The sequence below is a fragment of the Jaculus jaculus genome, chromosome 3 (genome assembly GCF_020740685.1).
Source record: "Jaculus jaculus isolate mJacJac1 chromosome 3, mJacJac1.mat.Y.cur, whole genome shotgun sequence".
NCBI classification, from domain to species: domain Eukaryota; kingdom Metazoa; phylum Chordata; class Mammalia; order Rodentia; family Dipodidae; genus Jaculus; species Jaculus jaculus.
Genome location: NC_059104.1, coordinates 125,498,750 through 125,521,650, shown reverse-complemented (window position 1 = coordinate 125,521,650; position 22,901 = coordinate 125,498,750). Strand labels below are relative to the sequence as shown.

Genomic DNA, 22,901 nt, shown 5'->3' with positions numbered 1-22,901 from the left:
GAAACAAAACAGTCTGCAAAGTATTTAGGAGGAGATATACACAGTATTTCTTAGATACTAAGACTTAGGGAATTTTTTTATTTAAAAATAGTATTTTGTTCTTTGTTTCTTTTACAATGTGATGTTTTGAATCTTGTGTGCTTTTTGATTTTATTCATTGGAGTTAGGTCAGATAGCCATTTCCTTATATAGTTGGGCTATGATGAAGATATTTAACATCTATTCTTTTGACCAATATTAGTAAGACACCATGTGACTGTTAGATGTGCTCACCATTCTGTACTGTAGTCCTCAAAGGTTCCTCATCCTGTTCCCTTTGATTAGCATGTCACTACCCCTCTTCCTACCAAACCCCTGACAACCAAGTAACTACACTCTGACTCCTTAACCCTTTTTGTATTCCACATGCAAGTGATATCACGCAACGAGTGTCTTTTTGCGCCAAGCTCTTATTTCATTTGGCATAATGTGTCCCACTTTCATCCACATTATTGTCAATGAAAAAATTTTATTTTTATGGAAGCAAAAATATAGCCCATGAAAGAAAAATAGTATTAACTTACCAAAAAATAAGCATGAAGAATGCTGAAGAATCCAGTGAGACAGCACAAAGGTGAGCTACATGCCAGGAGCTGAGATTTTCACATTACATATTCCACAAAAGCACAAATCTGTGATGTGTAAAGAACTCTCAAAATTCAACAGAAGGAAATCTTTCCAATTTCAAAGGGGGGCACATGGGGAGGCGTTTTATCTATGAAGGTAAGCTAATAGGACAGGAGAATTTAAATATTTTTACTGACTGTTAGAGGAATTGTGAGAAGTCACTACACCTATTAGAACACTTAAAACAAATCAAGCTACCACCAATCATGGGCTACAGAGGGCCTTTACCTATTAAATTCCTAATAAAAAAATAAGGGTTATTCCATTTGTCTGGTGCTAACTTTACTCTCCTTTGGAGAACCTGCTTCTCTTTTTCAGATAGACGCAGATCCTAAGGAGAAAACCACCCCATCATACCTCAAAAGGGCCCAGCTGAAACTAAGAATAACTGGTGAAAACAAGCAAGGGTGCTGTTTTCTTGGTGAACCGGGTACCAGCACAAGGGTGAAGGAGATTGACACAGAGAACAATCAACTCCTACCAAATCAGATATCCAGAGACCCAGAGGTCCCCAATACCTCATCACTGAAGCAGACCAAAAATGAACCCAACAGGGTTCAGGGAAATTTTGTGGAAGAGGGGCAGAAAGAATGTCAGAGCCACATGTTGGGTCATGATATGCAGAGACATTTCTCCTACCCATAACTGTGGGCTAACTCCAGAATGCATGACCCATATACCTCAACAAGAAGGGGCCAGGGGGAGGGCAGGACATGGACGAGCCTAACAATGGTACCAACTTGACTGTATTCACTGAGTACAAAACTAATTAATAAAAAAAAAATAAATAAAATGAAAAAAAATAACAAGAGACTGTAACAGTGACAAAGCTAGTAATAATAACCAGAATGTGAAGCTTTCATGCCTTGTAGAGGGGCTTGTAAAAGGATTCAGCTCTTCTGGAGAAGTGCCATGTAGTTTCATAAACCCACTAAATGTGCACTTACTGCATAACTCAGGAATCACTTCTGAGCCCTTCTGTGCATGCCCACATCTGTATGAGATTATCCAAAGCAGCTTTATTTGTAAGAGCCTAGCCTGCAACTTTCAAAATGTCCTAAAATAATGTACTAATTAAATGATGGCACATCCATGCTATAAAACATGACTCATCAATGAAAAAGAGCAAGCACTGAAACACTCTAGAATTTGGATTGAACTCAAGGGCTGTATACTGATTGGGGAAATAACCCAATTCAAGCCATAGCATACTGCATGACTGCACTACTCAGCACTATATAAATTTTAGAGATGGAAACTAGTGGGTGATTAGTGGCTACAATTTTGGTGTGTTAGTGGCTGGAGTGAATTTCTTTATAAGGAAACAGTGAATTGACTGATAGCCTCTGGAATGAGAAAGCAATGTTCTTCCTCTTGGAACCTTGACTACTATCTTATATGCAAAAGAACAGAAGTAAGGATTGTGGTGGTTGATTCAGGTGTCCCCCATAAACTTAGGTGTTCTGAATGCTAGGTTCCCAGTTTATGGAGATTTGGGAATTTATGCTTCCTGGAGGCAGTGTATTATTGGGGGTGGGCTTATGGCTATTATAGCCAGTTCCTCCTTGCCAGTGTTTGGTACACTCACCTGTTCTTGTTGCCCACCTTATGTGGGCCAGGGGGTGATGTCTACCCTCGGCTCATGCCATTGTTTTCCCCTGCCATCCTGGAGCTTCCCCTTGAGACTGTAAGCCAAAATAAACCTTTTCTTCCCCACAAGCTGCTCTTGCTTGGGTGATTTCTACCAGCAATGTGAACTTTACTGCAACAGTAAAATGGTACCAAGCAGTGGGGTTGCTGCTAGGCACCTGTGTGGCTTTAGCTTTTTGGAGCTGATTTTAAAGAGGAATGTGGAAGGATTTGAAACCTTGGCCTCAGAGATGCCTTGCAGTGCTGTAAGCACATCTTGACAGACTATTATGGTCAGAGTTGAAGGCCTGAATGCAAAAAGAACTATGGACTATGAGGTTTGGTTTATGAGGGTGAGAAAGAGCTTTGCCTGTACAGGACTACAGTTTGTGTGAGAGGCTTACCGTCATAACTGGGCCCTGAGAAGTTGTGCAGGGTTGCATTGAGTAGAAACAGACTGGTATGAGCAAAGAATATGGCTCAGGAAAAAAAAAAAAAAAAAAAGAAATCTTTGGGTGAACTCTGCCCATTCAGCTGCCATTGAGAAATTAACACCTTTGAGATTGTGCCAGCTGACCTGCACTGGGGCAACAGGAAAAATGTAGACTTTTTTGGAGGGACCTGGGTGCTCAAGGAGTGTCTTGTTCTTTAAAGTCTGTTTTATTCCCCTCTGGATTAACAAATTGGCACTCTAACTGGTATTGTGGAGTATAAGAAATGCAGGAAAGAGAGGGTCATTGAGTTTGCAACATGGTCTTGTGTTTTGGCAATGGCCATGGGCAGTGTTTGTTGGATGCTTGCATGGAGACCGCATGGGGCCATGAGGAAGAACTGTAGGTTGCAGTGGAGATGCTGGGATCACAAGATGGCTGCCAAGGTAAGCTACTGGCCCCAGATAAAGTCATTCAGGACTGTGAGTAGCCTGGCTGGAGGGGAGGAATTGGGACTCCAGAGACTTGTTGCTGGTTAGAATTATTGGATTTGGAAAAGTGTCACTGGTTAGAGTTGTTGGACCTGAAGCTACAGAGTTTGGTGATTGCCCTGGTTGTTTTAAATCTTGTATTGCTTGAATATTTCTTTGCTATGCCCAATGCCATTTTTTTCAGTGTGAGCATTTATTTTGTGACATTATGTGTTTTGGGGGGATTTTTTTTTTTAGTATTATGACTCACTTAGATGATCTTGGACTATGGGGATGTTTGAACATCATTGGAATTGATAAAAACTATGGGGACTTTTAAAGTTGGATGAATGTATTGCATTTTACATCATGTATGGTTATCAGTTTATAGGGGCCAATGCCGGAATGTGGTGGTTTGATTCAGGTGTCCCCTATAAACTTAAGTGTTCTGAGTGCTAGGTTCTCAGCTTATGGAGATTTGGGAATAAATGCCTCCTGGAGACAGTGTATTGTTGGGAGGTGGGCTTGTGGGTGTTCTAGCTAGCTCTCCCTTGCCAGTGTTTGGTACAGGACAGTCTCTTGTTCCTGTTGTTCACATTATGTGGGCCAGGCAATGATGTCCACTTTCTGTTCATGTCATCATTTCCCCTGCCATTGTGGAACTTCCCCTTGAGCCAATAAGCCAAAATAAAACTCTTTTTCCCACAAGCTGCTCTTGGTTTGGTGATTTCTCCTAGCAATGCAAACCTGACTACATAAGGATCTTGAAAGTTAGGTCCTAAAAGAATTCAGGAGAATCTCTATTAGAAGGTAAACACATAGGGAGAATAGACAGAATAACTGGAAGACAGAACAGAGCAATGCTGACATCCACACACTTTAGAGGGAGCAAAGAAAGCGTCTCCCTTGGTGCACACATGGGAGCACAGGCCTGGACTGTTGGTCTCCAGAACAAGGACAATTAATGCCTATATTTTTGGGCATCTGCTTTTTTGGAGAATTTGCTATTACAGGAGACACAAGAAATATACATCAAGATCAACACTGTTAAAATTCAGGATTGACTACAGCTACATGAGAAATACAAAATAGAAAAAATAGAAAATATCAACAGCACAGACTTTATTGGAGGGATAGTAACTGTGCCAGGATGGAACTACTGCATATGAATATTGAAGAGAGTAGAGATATAAAGACTGAGGTATTGGGGGGATATTGGAAGTGAAGAATGGGTGGTATGATAGCTTTTGAGACTGGCTCTTTGTGTTGTGAGCTTGCTTTGTAGCATACTACATCATACTATGGCACAGGAAACTTTTGTGGTTCACTGATGTCAGTGGTCTGAGGCAGTGGTCCATTAACCTTTCAGACACCAGATACTTTAATAGCGACATAATTCTTTTTTTTTCTCAATTTTTATTAACATTTTCCATGATTATAAAAATTATCCCATGGTAGTACCCTCTAGTACCCTCCCCCCGCTGCTTTCCCCTTTGAAATTCCATTCCCCATCATATCCCATCCCCATCTCAATCATTCTACTTACATATATACAATACCAACCTATTAAGTACCCTCCTCCCTTCCTTTCTCTTCCCTTTATATCTCCTTTTAAACTTACTGGCCTCTGCTACTGAGATTTTTCCTTCTCACGCAGAATCCCAATCATCTGTACCTAGGATCCACATATGAGGGAGAACATGTGGCGCTTGGCTTTCTGGGCCTGGGTTACCTCAATAATGACATAATAATTCTTTATTTTCTTGATCACAGAGGTGGTTATATGAATCTACACCTATGATAAATGCCACCATCCTCCATTGGATCTTCTTGGTTCACGTATCACCCAAGTAAAGAGGAAGATTGAGAGGGCATGTGGTCTATCTATACAGTGGTGACTTCCTGGCATGCCTTGCAAACTTTAACATTGAAAAAGTTCATCAACAGAAAATATAATGGAATGACATTACCTCTCAAGGGCTTGGTCAAAAAACTTCCATTTATTCCAGAGTATCATTTCCAAATAAGTTTGTTCTATACCTATTGCATTGTAAAAAATTATGCTGCCTGAATTTTGAGTGCGTATTACTCCCACTACAAGCCTAAAGAAACTCAGGTCCTTCCATAGCCAATATGCCTTTGGGCACATGTTCCTCATTCACATGGCCAGGTATGGTGTTGGTCAAACTCTGCAGTGGGTAAACCCATGAATCCATAGTCCCCATAATCTTTCAGTTTTATTCCTGTGCTTTTCCCAATGACTACAGTGTTATTCTTTCTTTATGACATCAAACTATTTCTAATTGTCTGCTTTCTTCATGTTCTTTCTCTCAATAACTGGTCTTCATTATTTTTCTGTTTTTTCTCTCACTGAAAGGACTCTATTAAATCTTATTAACTTGGCTCCATTCTCTTCCTTTGTCTCCTTTCTCTAAGTAGACTCCATCTGTGTCCTGCATGAGAGCTTGGTTTTCAGATATCAGACCAAATACTGAGGCATATCCAGTAAAACTGTGTAATAAAGACTTGGTGAGAGGCTGAACAAATGTTTGATTGCATGAATTAACACAGCATGTTATTACATAATTCTACTGCCAGGGGAAAAACTCAGTGTTAAATAATTTATGGGTGGAAGTTATGCTTAGTTCTTCATTTGGCTTATGTTTAACCCTAAGGATCAATTCATAATTTGAATTCATTAAATATTTAATCTTAACATGTTACATGGAATTTTGGTTGCTGATCAGTCATTTTAAAAATCTAATTTATGCCATAAAATGACAAAGTCCAGTTGTTGGTCTTGGATATGAACTATGTCTGTGTTCTGGTTTGATTCAGGTTCAATAGACAAGCATCATCAAAGTAAATATTGTTAAAAGAGTGACTGTAATTGTGACAACCCCAGTGGTGCATGTGTCTGTTTAGGTACATGTAATATTATTCATGAGTAGATTTAACCAGTATCTATTATTTAAAATGAAGCTGATTCAAGATAGCTCAGAGCAGTGTTGTGGAATAACAACATGACATTCTGTTTATATCTTTCTCATTCTGAAATAACATAGGCTACATAGGAAATATATAATAAATGTTATCATTTCTTATCCTTCACTTTTCTTCCCTTGTGGGATTGGAAATATATTATTCAATCTTTAGTACCAATGAATAGTGTCAGTAGGGTTTGTAGTATTCAGTCAAATAATGATGGCTTAGTTCACAACTGAATCTTCCCACTAATATTGATTCATGTTTCAATGTATGAGATTTTAATCATATAATTTTCCTGACCAAGAGAATTATTTTTACATTACTGTCTTTGTTCATTCTTATAAGTAATGAAATACTCTTTTCACAAATGCATATGAATAACAATCTGGGTTTACTTAGTTCTTTTCACAGTTAGTGGAGGACAATTAAAGTAAAAGTGCAAAGACGGGGGTTTAGGTGCAATATTTTATAGTTTGATCAACCAATGAACAACAGTTATTCTGATTATTGACTGATGATTATTTAATGCTATTGAAATAAACAGGGTGCAATGGTAGTTGTTATTAAATTAGTATTGATGATATAAGCAAACTAAATACAAAGCAGCCAGAAAACATCTTTATTAAAATAAAAAAGTGGGGCTGGAGAGATGGCTTAGCAGTTAAGCTCTTGCCTGTGAAGTCTAAGGACCCCGGTTTAAGGCTCAGTACCCCAGGACCCACGTTAGCCAGATGCACAAGGAGGAACATGCATCTGGAGTTCATTTGCAGTGGCTGGAGGCCCTGGCAGGCCCATTTTTTTCTCTCTCTCTCTCTCCCTGTTTCTCTGTCACTTTCAAATAAATAAGCAAAAAAATTAAAATAAAAAAGTTATTGCATATTGTATTTGGTATCCAGTGAAATACAGTATTGAAAACAAAAACACTAAGACCTTTTTGACATTCCTAAGTAAAATTAAATATAAAAGTACCAATCTTATTAATAAAACCTGAACCCTAAACATTACAATACAAACCTTTTTGCTAAAAGTATATCTTAATTTTCATATGTTGAAAATATTCTGATCTTTGTAAAATTAATCTCATACTTCTCAAATATTTTCTCCTTAAGGGAAAAGAAAACAGGACAGCTAATAATTTCAGATATAAATTTAAATTTGAGAATGTGGAGATCAGAAGCTTAGAATGGTCAGGATACACAATTTGTACAGAAGTTTGTGAAATTTTTAGAAGATATTTCATTGTTTGATTGGTGCGCATTATATGTCTATATCTGAACATCATCTTAAATGTTCTGAAAGTATTCTAGAGTATGGCTTTTAATACATATTTCTTTGAAGATTGAAGACATAATTTAATACATATTTCTTTGAGAATTGAAGATATAATTTAATACATATTTCTTTGAAGATTGAAGATATAATTTGGTCTATTACAAAGATAAAGCCATACTAATAGACAGAAATTGAAATGTTTTAATGCAAAGTTATATTTCTGAATTTTAAAGTTACATGCCTTAAAATTCAAATGAATTTAAAATGATTACTATAATTCCATATGTTAATGACCACACAAGAGCAGTAAGCTAAACACTGTCCCTGTTTCTTGAAATAATCACATTTATACTACTAAGTCTGCATCATTTCTGTTGATAAAAATGCAAAACAAGCACAGAACAAAGATTATTTTGATCTTTTAGAATTCAGTTAGCGCTATCAACACATATCATTTTGACAGTTGATTCAAGGCATCCGGGACTTTAAAAACATCGATTTTTGGTTTGCTTCAGGCACACAGTGCTGAGATATTTGGACCCAGTGAGTGATAAACTGTATCTGTGAACATTCAGCTTTCGGGTTTCTCTCTGAGTGTGGTATTGTTGTTAATGCCATCACAGCACTTCAGCCATCAGGTTCTTGACATAGGCTTTTGTGATTCTGGTGCAGCAAGGTTAACTATTTCAGGGGTGGGAAACCAAAATGGTCAGAGGGTTTAGCCGAGAATGAACTGAGAGTGAAAAGCACCTCTCTAAGCACCAGGAACATTGATGAGGTGAAAAATAATTTGGTAACTATCAGAAGGAGGGTTAAGGCTTTACCCTTCTCTTTCCCTGGGTTCTAGATGGGTTCTAACACCTCTGTTGCTCCTATAACATAAGGACTTCTACATGTATTAAGACAAATACTACCTTCCACCTGGAATTTGTGTTTATAATATATTTGTAAAAAGTGACTATTTTTTTAAATTATTTATTTATTTATTTGAGAGTGACAGACACAGAGAGAAAGACAGATAGAGGGAGAGAGAGAGAATGGGCGCGCCAGGGCTTCCAGCCTCTGCAAATGAACTCCAGACGCGTGCGCCCCCTTGTGCATCTGGCTAACGTGGGACCTTGGGAATCAAGCCTTGAACCAGGGTCCTTAGGCTTCACAGGCAAGCGCTTAACTGCTAAGCCATCTCTCCAGCCCAAAAGTGACTATTTTATGTGTAGTTAATTCTGCTATTACTATAACAAATGCCTGGGATAATCAATGTGTGAAGAGGTTGCATTCTATGTGGTCAGTTGGCTCTGTTGCATTTGACTTGTGGAGAGGCAGCATACCATGGTGAGGACATGCAGTAGAGAGTTTCACCTCAAGGCAGTGAAGTCCAAAGAAGGAAGAGCTACAGGCTGTGTTTTCCTATTCTTTAAAATAATATGCACCCAAGCCGGGTGTGGTGGCACATGCCTTTATTCCAAGCACTTGGGAGGCAGAGGTAGGAGGATCTCTGAGTTCAAGGCCATCCTGATATGACACACTGAATTCCAGGCTAGTCTGGACTAGAATGAGACCCTACCTCAAAAAACCAAAATAAATAAAAAATTAAATTAAATTAAAAAACATAAGATGCACCCAATCATCTGAAGACTTCTTACTGCTTAATAGCAACACTCTGGAGATTGGGTCTCCAATGCATGGGCTATGGGTATATGAAATCAAGTCTATACCAAAATTTTGGTGACCAAAAGAATACTGGGCTGAAGATGTATTAATGCAATAAATAAACATGCTTGAGTATATAATTAATGAAAGAACACATGATTTTAATTTCAGAGAGCATGTGACAATTAGTAAGATAGCTTATTGGTGAATATAGAATCATGGGAAAGGAAATAATTGGAACTTGTTTCTTCATCTCCTTTCACTCCTGTTTCTGAATATGTCTCTCTTATCTGATTCACAGTATGTTCTGGTTAGGAGCAGGAATCATGGAGTGGTTAACTAGAAAGAAGGGATGACTAAACTCAGATTAAAACCCTTTTTTAGGGGTTCTCAGCCACATTGTTGATGACATTATGGCTAGTGGTTTCCTATCTGTGGAGGACTGTATCTACATTTCATAATTTTTAGCAACTCCTGTGTCCCCCATCCACAAGATAGTGGGAGACACATCACCATGTCATGGCCTCAGCTAATTAGACAATCAAATTACTCTAATCATATTTTCCAAATGGACCACTGAAGGCAAGGTTAACCAGTTATGAAAAACTGGTCAGAGACAATATGACTTATTACAGTTCCCCTTAACGATTAAGGCATAATCAATTGATCTAATTTACAATCAAATTGTTCTAAATTCAGGGAAATAAAGAGGGCAGTAATTTTGAGTAAACATCAAACTCAAGTCTTCATTCATGTGTGTGTGTTTTCATGTGTAACTGTATATGTGCATGTGCCAAGAATAGCTTGTGGATGTCAGATGAAATCTTTTGGGTCAGCCCTTACATCCATTTCTTTTGAGGTGGGAATTCTTGACCCCCCCCCAACAAAAAAGGGAGATTTTTCTCTTTCTCTCTCTCCTCTCTCTCTTTATTGTTGTTGACCATTGCACTTGCTATGGGTTTTAAAGCTTCTTAGAACTTCCCCTGTCTCTGCCTCTTATTCACTGTCAGCATGCTGTTATAAAAGTAGTCCATCAAAGCTTTCAGCTTTTTACATGGAGTCTGGGGAACCAAATTCAAGTAGTCAAGCTTAAGCAGTAAGAACTTTATCTACTACATTCCCCCAGCCCTTAAGTTATAATTCTATGAAGTTGATCAAGGTTTCAATTCACATAGCATCAGCTTTTTCACCTAGAAGTGGAATTAATATTACCTGTAACATATGGTTGCTAAGGAAGTTAGATAAAAAGGCTATACACTTTTTAAGAGATTAAATGATGTAAAATATGTACTCTTCTACAAACACACTGATATTCAAAAAATGAAAACATGGGTTGGAGAGAGAGCTTAGCAGTTACGGCACTTGCCTGCAAAGCCAAAGTACCTAGATTTGATTCCCCAGGACCTATGTAAGCCAGAAGCACAAGGAAGCTCATGCATCTGGAGTTCGTTTGCAGTGGGTGGAGGCCCTGGCATGCTCATCCTCCCCCCCCCCCACTTTCCATCACTCAAATAAATAAATAAAAATAAAAATAAATAAAAAAGGTGAAAACACAGCTAAAGATCAAGGCTTCTAGTAGGAAATGCTTGTTTTGAAATATGGAAAGATACTTACAGTACATTAAAATTTAATTCGTTAAGGTATATTTAATTTTACTAATACATTAGTATTTTGTTTTGTTTCATAATTTGTAAGAGCCAAATAAATACAGTAATACAATAAATAAATACAGTAATAGAAACATCAGAGTGGGAATGTATGAAGACCTACATTTTTGTGATATGCGCTGTAAGGTAAACTCATACAAGTAAGAAGTCTATGATGAAAAGATGTGAAAATACATTGACAACCATAACGGTGTTGCATGGAAACAATCTCAAAAATCCAATCCTGTGGGTGGGGAAGGAGGAGAGGGCGAGAGAGGAGGTGGGAGAACAAATCTAGACCCAAATGGCAATGGTACCATAAAATTCTACATCTGAAAAGGCAGACCAAATGGTTGAACCGTCACCAGACCCTTAGAGAGAACACCTGAGCCACAAGACACCAGAGAGGGTATGATGGAGACTGACCTTAAACTTCCACAGCTTCTCTCCCTCTCTCTTTCAGACTCTCTTCTCTCTAACTCTTTTATATTAGTTATCTTTTTCTTCCTTTTCTTAGTGGGCACTGACCTGTAACTCCCAGTACCAGCATGTGGCTTTCATCCACAATGAGCTTTTGATCAGACAGACCTACAAGATTTCCTAAAAGAATAACATATTTCTGTCAGAGTACTTGATGACCACCAAATGTTAGTGGTAATACCCTACTGCTGAAGCCACCTTATGTGGTTGACATATAAAATGGAATGGCATGGCTGGAAGCTGGAAGAGAGTCAGTCCCCAGACAGTCAGTGTGTCTAGTGCCAGAAGGTGCTAGCTACATGGGTGACTCAGGGAAAATGACCAATATCTGTCCAAGCAACTCATGGTCTAACCTACTTATCAGCAAATAACCTGTTGTGATGCTCACACAAGTGCAATAGTGGTGCACAGCTATGGTGGGAAACCAGTTGCTCTTGATTTGGCTAACATTTGATTTGATCTTGATTTAATCTTGATTTGATTAACACTGATCCCCTCAGTGGTACGGGACCCGTAGCTGGAGCTGGGAAACAAGTCAGAACCATATCCAAACATGAGCTTGCTCTCCATTATCAAGCTACCACCAATAGTGGGCTATAAGCAGGCCTACACCTATTAAATTCTCTATAAAGAAAATAAGGTTTATCCCATTTGTCTGGTGCTAACTTTAATTTCCATTGGAGAATCTGCTTCTCTTTTTCAGATAGACACAGATCCTAAGGAGAGAACCATCCCATCATACCTCAAAAGGACCCCAGCTGAAACTAAGAATAATTGGCAAAACAAGCAAGGGTGCTGTTCTCTTGGTGAACCAGGTACCAGCACAAGGGTGAAGGAGATCGACACAGAGAACAATCAACTCCTACCATATCAGACATCCAGAGACTCAGAGACTCCCAATACCTCATCACTGAAGCAGACCAAAAATGAACCCAACAGGGTTCAGGGAAATTTTGCGGAAGAGGGGGTGGAAGGAATTTCAGAGCCACATGTTGTATCATGATATGCAGAGACATTTATCCCACCCATAACTGTAGGCTAACTCCACAAAACACGAACCATATACCTCAACAAGGAGGGGCCAGGGGAAGAGGGTAGTACATGGATGAGCCTAACAATGGTACCAACCTGAGACTGTATTCAGTGAGTACAAAACTAATTAGTAAAAAAAAAAATAAATTAAATTTTAAAAATCCAATCCTGAACACACAATTAATGCTCAGTAATGTCTGTTACAACTCAATGTAAAGTAAGTTGATTATCATTTATATCTCTGAGTTGGAATTTTTTTTTTTTTTTTTGAGGTAGGGTCTCACTCTAACCCAGGCTGACCTGGAATTCACTATGTAGTCTCAGGGTGGCCTTGAAATCACAGTGATCCTCCTACCTCTGCCTCCCAAGTTCTGGGATTAAAGGTGTGCCCCACCACGCCCGGCTCTTGAGTTGGAAAATTTTTATTTGACACAGATCTACTAGGTAGGACAAAATCAGCCATTGAACATAACTCACCAAGTAATAAAAGGATGTCAGTTATGTTGACTATTTCGTGGATTATACTCTTCCAATATTTCATATGTTCAAATGGAGAGAAATAGTAGTAATGTATAGAATATCCACATGTTTATAGTCTGCTTTCACAATAAAATAAGGATCTATTTTTATGCTCTTTTTTACTTTAAAAATTTATGTTGTATTTTTAATGTTTATTATTATTATCAATAATGTTATTTACAACATGTTTCATATAGATACATCATGTGTTGGTACCCTCTTTTCCCTAGTCCTTGCCCCCAATCCTGTGGGGATTCTCCTTAGTGGGTTACAGATATTCCCCGTGGGGTTGTGGTTTATGCATTTTTAGAGCAGCAATCAGTTACTTTGTGGGGAGGGAATGCCTCTGGCATGATGTCTCAACCTGTAACTCTTAAAATCTTCCAGCCACCTCTTCTGCAAAATTACCTGAGCCGTGGTGGGTGACGTTGAAGCCTACTCCAGTGATGAGCTTTAGAAGCCTCTGGATCTCTGCTTTGGTAGGTGCTGAGTATCAGAGTCTGTCTCCTGCACCCTGGTGCTGACTATCAGGTTCACCATGGAACCAGCATTCATGCTACTCTGCCCAGTTCCCCTGTGGTTTCAGCTGCGGCTTGGCTGAATTCAGCGGGGTAGTTTATTTCTTCTCATGTGGCTAACTTCTCACTTTTTTTTTTTTTAACTTTAAAGGGACAGGCATTAAAGAAAGGAAGATGTGTGTGAATGATGAAGGGAGGGGCACACATGCACAAGAAACCATCTGGGAAGAAAGTAAAAGACTCACCCAGACAGGAAGTAAAAGAGAAAAACCGCAGGGAAGTGCTCACTGCTGTGACTTCCACCTGCCTTTACTGCCATTTGTGGCCATCTGTGAACACTGCTGCCTGTGAGTCCCAAAATTGTCCTGGGAGTCGTCAGCACATTCACATTTGGAGCACTGATGTCTTTTCACTGGATCAGCTGCTGTTAATATAAACTTATTTTGGCATAAGTTGTGAATAAGCCTGGAACTTGCCAATAACTCTCCTCATGCAGGCGATTCTGGAACTTTCCAGACATACAAAGTGCAGATAGAGAGTGAAAGGCTGTCTCTTGACTTTACCTTCTATTCATCCTTTTTCCTTAATTACATGTTTGTTAATGTGAGCTTTACAAAAGGGCCAACAGTCCTCAGAGAAAAACTTGTTAACTATTAGAGAAAAAGTAATCTATTATTACCAAAGACATTTGATATTTATGGGTAATTTTGTCACTGAAGACATCACATTATTTTGCTCTCAGTTTGAGTATAGATTTTTAATTAATGCATATTATACATATTTAGTTAAGTTGGAAGCAAACCTTTCCTCCATGGACTGATGTTTGATATAGGTCACCTACGCATACACTCTTAACTGGTAATCCATACTAAGAAAAAAGAGAAATGATTAATGATTAGATGCAAAACATTTTTTAAAGTATAAATTTTTGTTAATGTGATATCACGTTATTTTCATTACAATGATCTTTTTTTCTGGAATTTAGTTCTCTTTAAAGCTGTGAATATACTTGAATCATTGGAAAAAAATAACCAAATAGTTTTTTTTTCATTGAAATACTGGCTTAAGAGTAACTATCAATAAAAATAGTTTGTGGACACTTTAACATGGTTTTTCAATTATACTAGATATTTATAATATCTTATTTTTATTAAGGAGAAATTATTCCACAAATATACCTTGTAGTTTAGTAACATCTATCAAAAGATGGAAATTTATATAGAGAGGATTTTATAGTTCTTCCACATTTTAAAACTGTCAGCTAAACACACAATTCCTGTTCATTTCTCTACAGTTATTAAACTGGCATGAGTGTCAGAGATGCTGCATCTCTGACAGATGCTGGAGATTGCTCATATGGCAGCACAATACAGCACTTATTAAAATTCTAAACCATTAGCATTTGCTTCAGGTAAATTCCATTGAGCACACTCGTTGGAGGATATTAAATGATTTACATGCATGTGTTGATTATTTATTGAAAGACAGATGCTCTACATCTATTTCGGTTAGAAGTAAAATGTTATATAGGCAAGGACAAAGTGAGAGTGGTTTTTCTGGAGAAATAGGAAGAATAGAAAGAGACATAGAAAAAAGGAAAGTAAAAGAAATGAAGAAAGGAAGAAGTAGAGGAAAGGAAAAAGTAAAAAAAATGAAGTGGAAGGAAAGGAAGGACTTGAAAAGAAAAAGAATTTAAGGAGATAGGAATGAGAAAGTGCAAGAAGTGTAATAGAATGAAGAAAGGGATAATGAAAATGAAGAGAAAGAAGGGGAAAATGAAAGAAGGCCAGTCTAGTGAATTTAACAGATTTGGGTTGGTCTTAAGGTATAGAATACTGTCCAAACTATTACTTGGGAATTTTGATCAAATGAAGTTTCTCTAACCATGCAGTTGATTAAGAAGAAATTAAAGGAATATTTTCCAGCAATGATCCTCAAATTGTTAAAAAGTTCCCTGTATGAAAAAAAAACACCTGTACACAATACTCAACATAGAGAATAGATTTATTACTGATTTCTAGGGCCACTACTGTCTATTTCTCTCTTTTACTTTGGTAGAAATGTTGACATGTCTAAGAGTGGGAACTTTTTGTTTCCTAGCCCTGCATTTTATGTATTTTATGTATGATATACTGCTGATAAAGAAAGGGTAGACTATTCTGTCCAGCCATTGAGATTCATGCAACTCTTTTTTTTTCAGTAATAAGATAACTGTTTTATTAAACATATGAACACATTTATTTATACAAGATGCTGTTACATTTCCTCTCCTCCGACCCGAGGCCACTGCTCCAGAACCTCACTTTCACAGGAGCCCACTTTCAGCTTCAGGCAAGAAGGGGAAGGAAGTGTGATTTGGAAAGCTATGCCACACACCCAGAGTGGGAAGCGACAACGGCTGGTACTGTGCCCACAGGCCCTAGTGGTCTTGTTTATCTTCTCAGCAGGAGCCCTTCCATGAACAGACACTCCAAGCATAAGGTGGTACTGCCCTCGCTCAATGCTATCCACCCTGTACTAACTAACTTACTGGAACGTCTGGAAGAAATCCCACCCTGGTTTACAACCTCTTGTCAATTGCCCCCTTTCCTTTAGAACGTTTAAGCCATACACACACAAGAGAGAGAGAGAAGAGCAGTAAGTTTCAAAAGGACATCAATTGAGATCTCCTATAGATGTAACCTTTCTAGAAGTCATGTGGCCAAACACATAGCCAGAGATAGCAGATTATGAAAACAGGTCCAGCTGAAGCATCTTGGGTAGCCAGTGAGATCCAAATACTCTGCATCTGTGGATTTAAAGAGATCATCATCCACAGTAGAATAAATGTGACCCTCATTGCTCAGAAAATCCACTGCTTGCTTGATTGTAGCTATAGGCATGTCCTGGAACTGGCTCTTGAGATCCTGAAAATTCAGTCCTTCTGGTCTTGGGCAAGCCTTTATCAAATTCAGCACCTGGTTTTGGGTCACAGCGAGGCCATTTGCTGGTATGAAGTTATTCCCAAACTTTCCTGTTTCATTCATTCCTGAGTTGCCGATAGATGCTCTGCTTGCTGAAGGCTGGCTGTGGGATTTGCTCAGCATCATGTGTGCATTGACTACTTCCAGAATATGTGCAGTGAACTCATTCATATCTTCCAGGGGAATAATCTTAAAGGCTGCCAGGCTCTTTTTGTTCTGGAAAGACCATAGGTGTCTAGCCACTTTTACATGTTTCTGGAGGAACCACAGTGTTTTCTCCACTGGCATCATCTGTGTCAACCCACTGGCAAACATCCATTGGTGCAGCTGTCATGTCATCTATTTTATAAACAATATTAGTAGGAGTCTTCTCAGCATGTCTGATAATTCCCACAATAATGACCTGTGAGATCTCAACATTTCCAATTTTGAACACTTCATCATCCAGAGTAGCAGAAAGCAGCTGAGATATGGTATAGGGTACGATGTGCTGGGCTCGGGCTCTCGATTTCTTTTCATCCTGAGAAGTGGTCGGCGATCCGAAGCCCCTTGGGGTCTGCGTGTAGCCACTGGCTCCCCCAAAGTTGGAGGTGCTATAGCTTTCAAATCCACTATTCCACATCTTGGTGGCGGCTCGCCCCACACCTCACGACAGGTAGCCGCGCCGAGGTGGCGGCAGACTCCCTGCTTTCCTCTCGAGATGCATTTAACTCTTAAGGAGAATTTTGGAAAATATATACGGAAAGCTTCAATAAAGAACATGAACAGATTCTGTGTGGTTTGGCTGGTGGTTCCCATCTCAAGCTACTCCCATACTTGTTTTCTCAGTTCAGTGAACTGTTTGATTGCATATAATGATATCATGTACATTGATATATTGATGTACAAAATAACACCTTATCTCTCTGCAGGTAACTTATCCAATGCTAAGTATACATAAAAAATGGGAATGGATTAAGAAGTCTTAATCTGAGTAAGCCTCTAATGTAAAGCAGCTCAAGTTGGAGCTGACATGAATGCCAAGGTTCCTATATAGCCTGTTAACCCCCTTTGTATAGATATATTGGAATCTGTGTCATAATACTGAAGGTTGAAGAATTTTGGTAAGAAAAGTCTGAAACAGTTTTAGATCCAGCCACCAGGAGCCAGACAATGATGAACCAAAGTGTTCAGTGAGGGTCTAGACCTGGTATGCTCATTAAGATGAACTAAAATCATGATGAACATTCATAAAAATGGAGGCTATATTACAGCTTCTAAGCAGACACACACATAACACACACACACAACACACACACACACACACACACACACGCATACACCCCAAAACTCATTAGCAATATCTCCACAGTAAATTTCTGGAGCATTAATAACATGGGAAGCAGAGCTGAAAATGGAGTACTCTGAAGCTAATTTATTACAGTGAGATGGTGTTAATAGTTCTCTTCTTAAATCTCAAGAGTAAGAACTTCTGAGATGGCTTTTTCTCATAAAAATTCTGCATACACTGGCATCTTCAAGTAGTATTGAGATGAACTGGTTGAAGTGGTCCAGATTACTGACCTTTGGTTACTATGACATTAAGTTCAAAGACATTAGGTACAAATGAAAGCTTGTATGGAAATTACCAGTCTGCTGGAAGCCTGACTAGGGCTTTGCAATTATGGGGTAAAAGGGAATAATTCTGTATCATTGAACTCATATATGTGTTTTATATGACTCAGGATTATATCTTTTCTAGTATCATCATACATGGACATATGCTAAATGTTTAATATGATATTCATACACCATAAATAAAATGTAAGGATTATAAAAGAAAAAACTTGGGAGATAATCCTGTTCACCGTGACTCAGTAGAGATTTTAGAACATTCTGAAGTAGCAACACTTTTTCAGCCCTTTTCTTTTGAGATTTAGTTTTTAATGCATTCAAGCAGATCTAGGGCACCCCACATACCCAGGAGGTTTTAATCACACTCATACTGCTACTTCAAAGTGGAGTTGCTTTGACCCATTTCTTCATCTATGTGACGGCAGCCATGATTGCAATTAGAGTCCGATCAAATTCATTCACTCATCTGAGCTTGGTATATTCAGATGACCCCTCTGTCTCTGAAGCAGCAAGAATAACGAAAACTGTCTTAATAAAGGCATTTAAAGTATACTGTACATATTCTACTTTTGTAGTGATACAGAATTTACTTTTCTGAGAAAGACACCAGCAATCTTGAAGTTTTACTGGAGAATTTAATGACATAAAATTGTCACAAAACGAAAGGACAATAGCTTTAAATGTAGTGTGTAGATTTGTATTATTTCAAAAACATAAAAGGGATTTAAAAAATTGTTTTGAACAAGAGGGTATGTTACTAATAGAATGCAGTAGAATGTTGCTTATTTCCAGGACTCCCATCACAGAAGCCACAGTGCTTGGATCTGTGTGTACCTTGTTTTGTCATCATGTCATTCATGAATATGAATTTTCCCAATTATAAATGTGTATAATTACTGTGTGGTTTTTAAGCATAAACCACTTATATCTAAACTAGCTTCTGGGAAGAGATAGGGAGAGAGAGAAAGAGAAAGAGAGAGAATGCGCACACCAGGGCCTCAAGCCACTGAAAACCAACTTGATGCATGAACCACCACGTGCACCTGGCTTACTGGTTTCTTGGGAATTGATCCTAGGTTCTTAGGTGTCTCTGGCAAGCGCCTTCACTGCTAAGCCATCTCTATAGCCCCTTATCAAGTTTTGTATTCATACTCAAATTCTAGGGCCATTCCTACTCAAAATGCTGCCTCATGTCTTGAGGGTTCTTTTAAAAAGAAGTGGTAATGTTAGGGATTGACTTTTATCCTTTTCCTTAGTTTCCATAAAAGCAACATAAATGAGTATTTCAAAATTCACAGATGTCTTAAGAACTATTGTATCACTTTTTTTCTTGTCTCTAACATTTTGTTTATAGTTACACATAGAACTCCACACTCCAATGACCCCATGATTTCTTTGTACTTTGAATACAGAGAAAGAAATATAAAGGAGATTTAAAATATCTACACAAGAAAAGTCTGCCTTTTTTTTTTCAAACTAGAGCTTCTGACCTAGTTAGAAAGGAATGTGACAGAGGGCAAAGATAAGCCTGGTGCCAAAGTGAGAAAATAAAAAGGTGGACAAATCATGGGTTTTATAAATCATAAGTTTAAAAAAAAATCAAACATGAAAGTAGTACTTGGGAGAGAAAATAGTCCAGGAAGGAATAAACAGAATGCATGTGTTTAAATACCTAAAATGGCAATACAGTATATGTCTATATTTGCATCTGATGGCTTCCTCTGGATCACATTCCATTTCTTAGATCACCACTTCCCCGTTAATGCACTTGGATATATAATCAGCCAAAGTTCCAAATCCTCTAATAGGATTGTGATATGTGTTTCACTTAAGGCCTTCTTATGTCTCTGCCAAAATTATGTGTGAGTCATTTCATCTAAATTATTATATTCTCCTATTATACTAAAGCATGTCTCTAGTCTTTAATAAAAAGGTTAAACAATAACAATGCTATTAAGAGTAGGAAAGGACAACAAAAGTTCTAATGTTTTTGATGGTACTTTAGTCTTAGATCTTGGTCACAATGTAGATTTGCACTTGAAATGAATTTCTTATTATGAATTGATAATGAACTGTAATTTGGTTCTCATTTGTATCATCTCCTGGACATTCCACATTCTTATGAGGATTTGCCAGTTTATGACTTGGGTGACATTTTCAACATGGGGATGTGATGACTATTTTTCTTATGGTGTCTTTGGAACTCTTCCATTGATAATGTTTCCACACCTCTTTCTATCTGGGCTCCTGTGTGACTGGTTCATAATGAAATTGAACTGCACATAGACCAATTATGAGCCAAGACTTCATGGATATGTGTGTTTTACCTTCACATTTCGACCCATGAGCCTCATGTGGACAAGTCTAGTTAATTTCCTGGAGAACATAGCCATCACAGGTCCTTGGCCTTTGCTCCTTGTTAAGTGAGCAACTGACAAAGAATGCTTAGCAAATAAATGCCAGGAGCTCTTATCTTTCATTTTGATAGCACCATACTGATGTTTGAATGGAGAAAGTGCTTTAAAAAAGCAAACATAAGCCGAGTGTGGTGGTGCACACCTTTAATCCCAGCACTTGGGAGGCAGAGGTAGGAGGATCACTGTGAGTTCGAGGCCAGCCTGGGACTACATAGTAAATTCCAAGAGCGCTTGAGCTAAAGTGAAACCCTACTCGAAAAACAAAACAAAACAAAACAAAACAAAACAAAAAAACAAACATAAAAGTGGAAGGACATACTTAAAGTCTATTAAAGTGACCCTGGTTTGGACCAGGCTCATAGAAGCAGGAAGATGGCCATCTTATTATTATGTTATAGGAAAGGCTGTGTGGTTATGTGATGACTTCAATATGGAATGTGAGGGAGAAATATGTGGCTAGAACAAGATGTTACTGGTTTATGCTCAATGACATGAAGCCTGCCAATATCAAATCATGAAACTAGTTTTGATTTTGTCTTCCACAAGGAGAGCTTCTCTTCTGTGGTTTGGAATGAAAGGCTGTTTTCAGTCTTAATGTTTAGATATAGCTGAAAGGTAGAGAGATTTACAAGGGGATGTGATGAATCTCTACAACTGTCCTTCCTCCATAACTGTTCAGTGACTGCAAACCGTTAATAATTCATTAGATCATTTGAGATAATTTACATTTGAAGCCTGCATATAATGTACTGATTAAATCATATTATGTGTAGCTGGGTGAATATATTATTAAACAAATTACCCCTTTCCATAACCATGAACTGTGCATCTGTAGCAAATGGAGGGGCATTTTAATAAGCAGTACTGTAATTATATTATGGTCATTACTTTTTTACAGGATTATTAGCTTTATTTTGGAGGTGAAAATCTTTCCATGAAGATCTTTATTGTAAAGGAGGGGCTTTTAAGTTATAGTTGCTACATAGCTCATTGAAAATATCTCTGCTTAGATAATAAGGGAGCATGGGGGAGGAGCCTAGGGATAAGCTATTAAGCTTCAAAGAAATAAATCAGCAATTAGCTTTCTTTCTTGTGTAAATTACTTGCTTTTGGTTATCCTTTGGTTAGCCTCCTCTTTTACTCAGCTATTTTCTCTCACTTATCCAGCACCATCCATTAAAATATTACTTGTTTATCTATTATTTATGCATACGTTTACCAATCATTTATACATTTTTTCTTTTAAACAAAATAATATAAAATAAGTAAAGCAAAACAAAAACCCTCTTTTAAATGTTAGAACAATAGAAAATCTCTAGTATGTATAAGACTCACTTGAGGTTTACTGGTTTTAATCATTTGTGGAGGTTTACTACAATTCAAAGGGAAGACCCCAGCTGAGAGTTAAAATTAACAAATTAACTGAACTTATTTATTTACTTTTAATTTTTATTAACATTTTCCATGATTATAAAAAAATATCCCATGGTAATTCCCTCCCCCCCCCGACACTTTCCCCTTTGAAATTCCATTCTTTATCATATTACCTCCCCATCTCAATCATTGTACTTACATATATACAATATCAACCTATTAAGTACCCTCCTCCCTTCCTTTCTCTTCCCTTTATGTCTCCTTTTTAATTTACTGGCCTCTGCTACTAAGTATTTTCCTTCTCATGCAGAAGCACAGTCATTTGTAGCTAAGATCCACATATGAGACAGAACATGTGGCGCTTGGCTTTCTGGGCCTGGGTTACCTCACTTAGTATAGTCCTTTCCAGGTCCATCCATTTTTCTGCAAATTTCATAACTTCATTTTTCTTTACTGCTGAGTAAAACTCCATTGTATGAATGTGCCACATCTTCATTACCCACTCATCAGTTGAGGGACATTTAGGCTGGTTCCATTTCCAGCTATTATAAATTGAGCAGCAATAAACATGGTTGAGCATGTACTTCTAAGGAAATAAAATGAGTCCTTTGGATATATGCTGAGGAGTGCTTTAGCTGGGTCATACGGTAGATCAATCTTTAGCTGTTTTAGGAACCTCCACACTGATTTCCACAATGGCTGGACCAGATTGCATTCCCACCAGCAGTGTAGAAGGGTTCCTCTTTTTCCACATCCCCACCAACATTTATGATCATTTGTTTTCATGATGGTGGCCAATCTGATAGGAGTGAGATGGAATCTCAATGTAGTTTTAATCTGCATTTCGCTGATGACTAGTGAGGTAGAACATTTTTTAGATGCTTATAACCCATCCATATTTCTTTCTTTGAGAATTCTCTATTTAGCTCCATAGCCCATTTTTTGATTGGCTTGTTTGATTCCTTATTATTTAACTTTTTGTGTTCTTTGTATATCGTAGATATTAATCCTCTATCAGATATGTAGCTGGCGAAGATGTTTTCCCATTCTGTAGGTTGCCTCTTTGCTTTTTTCACTGTGTCCTTTGCAGTGCAAAATCTTTGTAAATTCATGACGTCCCAGTGATTAATCTGTGGTTTTATTGCCTGAGCAATTGGGGTTGTATTCAGAAAGTCTTTGCCAAGACCAATATGTTGAAGGGTTTCCCCTACTTTTTCTTCTAGCAGTTTCAG

At 38.0% G+C, this 22,901-nt stretch overlaps 1 pseudogene; it reads right to left on the bottom strand.

Moving 5' to 3' along the window:
- Positions 1-15,973: 15,973 nt before the first annotated feature.
- Positions 15,974-16,925, bottom strand: LOC101616535 (annotated as a pseudogene).
- Between the last annotated feature and the right edge of the window lie 5,976 nt (positions 16,926-22,901).